We start from the raw sequence: 6054 nt of genomic DNA on the forward strand, positions 1-6054 counted from the left end.
GCGCCCCCCAGCAGCCAGGCCGCGCGCGGACCCCGCATCCCGCCGCCGACCGCACACGCACAGTTGCCGCCCGGAGGACCCGAGGACGCCGCTGCTTGTGCCGGGAAACCTAGGGGGATACGGAGGCCACGCCCCGGCCACGCCCCCGCAGCCGCGCTCCTGCTGGGCCACGCCTCCGGCCACCTGGCGGTCCCTGTCCACCCCCGCCCAACCACGCGGCCCGGCGCGCTCACCTAGGCCTCCGCGCTGCGCGCTCACCTGGAGCCCGAAGCTCGGGGTGGAGCGGCCAGCAGTGGCGGCGCCGGAATGCGAACAATAGGAAGCCTGGCCGCGCCTTCTCCCGGCCCGCAGTGTCCAGAGCCACCTTTAACCGTTTCCCCTACAGGGCTGTCTGCCTCCCCTGCTCTCGAAGTCTTCAGCCTCTGGGCATGCTGGCGCTGGCCTGTAATCTCAGCTGTGTGGAGGCTGAAGCAGGAGGGTCGCCCAGTTGAGCCCAGTCTTCCAGATTTAGCGAGGCCGTTTCAAAAAGAAAGGAAGGGGATGCTGAGGATGTAGTTTGGTGCAAAGGTTCTGGGTTTGATCCCCAGTATCGAAAATTTAAAAATAAAGTAAATAATAACCTCAATCCAATCTCAAACTCTTTTCCAGAAGGGAAAAGAGTCTTTTCACGGGGGTAGCGTGGGCCCGGGAGCGAGTTTCTGGTCTGTAGGAGTCAGGCGGCAGCCCTGGATACGAGGGCCCCTGCTCTGCCCCCAGCTCGGGGTGGGCTGAGCCCTGACTGCGTGATCGTCCCTGGAACACCAAGCTTCCCGCGAGCCAGTTGGGGCCGACAGTTACTCATATTTGCACGACCCAAACCAAAGACCGCGGTCCCTAGGCTTGTGGGCGCTTCTGAGGGAGCTGAGACGAGGGTGGTCACTACTGCGCCCCCCTGTGGGCTGAGCTAACGTGGACACGGGTAATCCAAGAAGGGAACCGGGAGCAGATGTGGGGTGCATGATCTCAGCACTGCGGCATCTTGAGCTTGGTCCCAGCCTGGGCCTCTTGGAGACCCAGCAAGATCCTGGCTCCAAATACAAATTTTTAAAAAGGCGGCGAGTGCAGTTCAGTGCTAAGGCCCCGAGTTCAAGCTCAATGGCAAACAAACAAAAAAATCACACTAGCAAGTGGTCACAGTCATATCTCCTATGAAAGTTTTCCCCAAGGTAGCGAACAGATGGTTCATATGTTCCCTCCCCTACCCTGCAAGAGGGCTCACAAAGCAAGGGAAACAAATGGCTCAGATGTCACAAGAAGGGAATTCTTGCTTTCAGGATAACACAAAGGGACAGGGTGTTCTGTTGGTTGTTGGTTTTTGTTTTGTTTTGCTTTGTTTGAGACAGGACCTCAATATGTAGTTCACGCTGTCCTTGAACTCACTATGTAGCCCAGGCTGGTCTCAAAATTGAGGCAATCCTCCTGCATCAGCCTCCCAAGTGCTGGGGTTACAGGTGTGTGCTACCACACCTGGCAGCAGTTTTTTTAAAATTCCAGCACACACAAAAGGGGCCAGACCGTGCAGCACAGACATTTTCTTCAGTGAGACACCTCAGGTGCCTCTCAGGGCTGTGGCCCAAGGGAGTTCTCTCGGGAATGAAATCATGTGACCTGTGACAGATTCACACCTGTGTGACCTTGGATAAATTATTAGCCTCCTCCTCTAGGAAGATGGGGTTACTATGTTGTGTAGTTTAAAGGGATCTCAAGACAAAAGAGAGACTGTGATGTAAGTAGAAGCTCAAAACTCTTTCTTGTTTCCTTTCTCAGAGCAGTCTTTATAACACCCCGCCTGCAGCCCAGCGCCCGGACACAGTTCCCAGGGCTCCACATCTCAGTCTGTGCCATATTTTCCACCCACAGGAAGTTGGTTTCTGCAGAAGCAGTGCAGGGGTTTACCTTATCGTAAACAGGGGACAGTTTTTCCAAAGGTCCCTGCCCTGGAGAGGTGACTTCTACACTGTCCTTTCCACCGCTTGGCCTGCTTCCTCATCCATGAGGATCACTGTTGCATCTGCATCTGGGGTAATGTAGCCCTTTCTCCTTTCTCGCAGGGTGCGTGTGAGGGCTAAAGGCCTGTCAACTGTCCTGAGCGGGGTTCCCTTATGTCAGGCTCTCAGAGTGCCACCCTCGGAGGAAAAAGCGTCCTCTTAGCAGGGCACAAAGCATGGGGCTCCAGCTGCTTCCAACTTAAATGTCACTGATACCAAAGAGAAACCTCTGCATCATCAAAATTTCTTTTCTTTTTTTTTTTTGTGTGTGTGTGTGTCTTTTTTGAGACAGGGTCTTGCTATGCAGTTCAGGCTGGCCTGGAGCTCACTTTGTAGCCCAGGTTGGTCTCAAACTCACAATGATCCTCCCGCCTCAGCCTCCCAAGTGCTGGGATTACAGGTGGTGCCACCATGCCTTGCATGCATCATCAAAATTTCCAAAAAATTTTAACTCAGCAAACAAGGCTGAGTTAAAAGTCTCAAGAGGGGCTGGGGATTTAGCACAGTGGCAAAGCGCCTTCCTGGCAAGCGCAAGGTCGTGAGTTTGATTCCTGGTACAAACAAACAAAGTCTCAAGAATTGAGGACGCTCAGCAAAGTCCGTTTGCAGACATTTCTAGGGTGCACGGTGCCTGCCATGTAGGTGGTGGAGACTCATCTGTCCTGAGGGGTGGGAGTGTCCTGTGAGCTGCGGCTGGGACTGCAGGCAGCTCCAGATCCAGGTTTGGGAGCCTGGATACCCACAGTTCCCTACTTCCTTCAACTGGAAGAAAGCATTTAGACACCAAGAGAAAACTTATTTTACTTTGTTTGAATGGGACCTCACTATAGTAAGTCCAGGCCAGCCTTGAATTCACTTTGTAGCACATGCTGGCCTCAAACTGAGGATCTTCCTGCCTCAGCCTCCAGAATGAGGGAATATAGGTAGTAGGCACCACACTTGGTGAAAACACATTTAATTCAGATTGATTCTGCACTCATTTATCAAGCATGTTTCACTCTTCTTGGAGATACAAAATCCCTGATATCTTGGGTCCAGATCAATAATGGAGAAAAGCTACGTGCATTCATTCACTAATGCGCTGAGCACAAAAATCATGATGGGTCCTTCCAGTGCCTCAGATCAAAGACTGTGCCATCACCCCTGATTTGTTTATGTTCCTTTTCTGATTCACTGGCAATTCTACTTTTTGCCTATATTGTTCCAACAGCCAGGACTTGGTTTCCCCTTTCCCCCCTGTGTTGGTTACTTTTCTTTTCTTGCTGAGACAAAATACCTGATGTCCAGAATTAAGGAAGGAAAGGTTTATTTAGCTCACAGTTTGTGGAGGTTTCAGTCCATACTCGGCTGGCTCCAAGGCAGGTGACACATGGCAGAGCGCAACAGCTCATGGCGGGCAGAAGACAGCAAAAGCTGCAACAGCAAAAGGCGGGGTGAGGGGTGAACAAGCCTCTTTCCCTCCCTTATATTGTAAGCAGACTACCCCCACCCGAGGGGCGTGTAGCATTCACAGAATCTCCCTGCCCTCCTCTTGCACAGGCTCAGGATGAATACAAAGTAAGGACCCTGGCTCCCTGCTGAGTCACATAGTTAACCTTGTAAACTTCTCAAATTGACACAATGAACAACATTCTAGAGCCCTAAGGGCACATCCCAGGATGCAGAACTACTAAGTCACTTAGTTAGGCTTCTAGACTCCTTAAGTTGACACAGTGTATCAACCATAACAACCCATAACCCTAGGCACCCACCAGCCATCTCACACAGGGCACTAAAGCTCGCTTCCTTCTTGAACAACCAAAGAGCTCCCTGCTTCGCTCAGTCCTCTCAGGTCTCAGGTTCTTTTGCAATCTCTACCCTCACCTAGAACAGTCGCCCCAAAACTCCTCTCAACTCCTCTGGCCAAGGTGATACTTAGATTCAGAAGTCGCTGGGCTGCAGGGGTCAGCAGGCCCGCCTCTCCTGGCATCTCCCAGCTTCTCAGAAGTGGGCTCAGGGGTCTCCGTGCCAGCTGCAGACAGAGTTAAAATGGTGGTATCTGTGATCAGGACAAAAGCTTGCTAGAGCCAAGGAAATAATCTCTACTGATAATCATGGCAAGCATCAGAGGCCAATTGCCACGTAGGCTTACGGTCTTTGGGTTTGTCCTTTTGCTTAGTGTGGTTTTTTTGTTTTGTTTTGCTTTGTTTTTGAGACAGTTTCACTATGTAGTTCAGGCTGGCCTTGAGCTCACTTTGGAGCTCAGAATGGCCTCAAACTTGAAGCAACCCCCTACCTCAGCCTACTGAATGCTGGGATTACAGGCAGGTGCCACCACACCCAGCAGGTTTTGTTTTTAACTTTAAATTGTTTTTCTACCAATCAAACAAAATGGACAACATGTTTTTATTTGTTTGGCTGAAACTCATAGTGATCCTCCTGCCTCAGCCTCCGAAGTACTGGGATCACAGGTTGTCCAGCTTGGACAACATTTTTTTTAAGGAAAAGAATTATGAAGTCTTTCACTGCTGGGCTGGAGTGTGGGCTGGGTGAGGTGTCACTGTGACTTAGGAATAGAGTCAGTCATGACATCATGGGGAAGCACCTGCGATCCCTATCTTATCTCTTCCATTGCCTCTCGAGTCAGGGGACGCCCGGCCTCTGACTCCTCAATGAGATCAGTGCAGCTGTGGTGAAGGTGAGGGTGGGAATAGCTCCTCCTGGGCTGAGCACTCAGGGAGGCGGGGTGGGATGGGGCCCTCTTCCCGCTTCTCCTCTGCCCCTGCTCCTCCCTGCATCTCCCAGCCTGGTTCTTCTCTTGTAGGGGCAGGCCCGTCCCTCCAATCTGGGTGCTGCGGAGATAAACTGGGAACCAGCAACCATACCTCCTGCCCTGGGGGTTAGAGTGCAGAGCCTTCTGGAAACGTCCGCCGGGCCAGGCCACCCTATGTCCATTCCAGCAAGGCCCATTCAAGGTCCTGTCCTCTTGGGCGCCAACAGCAGCCTCAGGAGTTATTCCTGAGGGGATAGGGTTTCTGTGTGAGACGCTGAGATCTCACTGGGTCTCTGGGTGAGACTGACAGGAAAGAATGACACATGCTGAGTCAGCTTCAGGGGACATCTAGGCCCTTGTCTGTCCCACAATTCACTTTGATTACACTGTAAACAGAAGGCGCAGTCCTTAGTCCTGTGGCTTGAATGAGCTCTTGAATATGGTCCATGGGAGACAAGGTCACTGGAGGTCAGGCCAGGTGGTCTAAGGAACACATGCTCTGGCCTGGGGCTTGGGGCCTTGTGGGGAGGGGGGTGCGGTCTGAGGTCCTCGGTACTTTATTTTTAGCCTCTCTTAGAACAATGGAAGGAGGATTGGCCCCGGGGTGCTGCTGGAACTCAGGTGGGAGAGGGAGTGGTCTCCAGGTCTCCAGATGTGTTTTTCTGTCTGCACAAGGCCTGTACAGGGATCTTTTTCAGTAGGGTCACAGGAGTGGACACAAGTCTCCGAGCTGCAGCAGGCTCCCCGTCCCTGGTATTTCTCTTTTTTAAATTGCATGTTAGTAATAGAGTGGCCAGGTTCACTTGGGAAACCAGTGCACACACAGAACACATCCTGGTCATTGTCATCCCCTTGTCTACCTCCTTTCCTCCCCTGCCCCTTTGCATGTGTGAGCTACAAACAGGGAGCAGAGCTCAGATCTCTCCTGCAGGGCACCTACACTGTCCATCCTACAGGGTGCTTCAGAGAAAGTGCGGAAAGCCCTATTGGAAACAGGGCATGGTGGTGCACACCTGTAATCCCAACACTCCAGAGGCTGATGCAGGAGGATCACTGTGAGTTTGAGGCCACCCCGGGCTACGTAGCAAGACCCTGTCTCAAAACAAACAAATAAAAGAACATTATTTTTAATGTTTTCATTGAATCATTTCATTTCATAATTCCTGGTCAACTAGAGCTCTTCCCTCTGCAATCCAATCCTCAAGATCTGATAGGCTTTCTTTCTTTCTTCTCTCTTTTTAAAGGTGAGAGAGAGCCAGATGTGGTGGTGCATGC

At 51.8% G+C, this 6054-nt stretch overlaps 1 long non-coding RNA gene across 1 annotated transcript in view; it reads left to right on the plus strand.

The window, feature by feature from the left end:
• The window catches only part of LOC106148653, a 22900-nt gene extending 16846 nt beyond the window's left edge, over nt 1-6054 (plus strand). Inside the window, exon 3 of the long non-coding RNA XR_001234303.1 lies at nt 6024-6054. This is a non-coding gene — a long non-coding RNA (uncharacterized LOC106148653). The remainder of the gene's footprint in view (nt 1-6023) is intronic.

The sequence above is a fragment of the Chinchilla lanigera genome, unplaced genomic scaffold, assembly GCF_000276665.1.
Source record: "Chinchilla lanigera isolate Chin_1 unplaced genomic scaffold, ChiLan1.0 scaffold00024, whole genome shotgun sequence".
NCBI classification, from domain to species: Eukaryota; Metazoa; Chordata; class Mammalia; order Rodentia; family Chinchillidae; genus Chinchilla; species Chinchilla lanigera.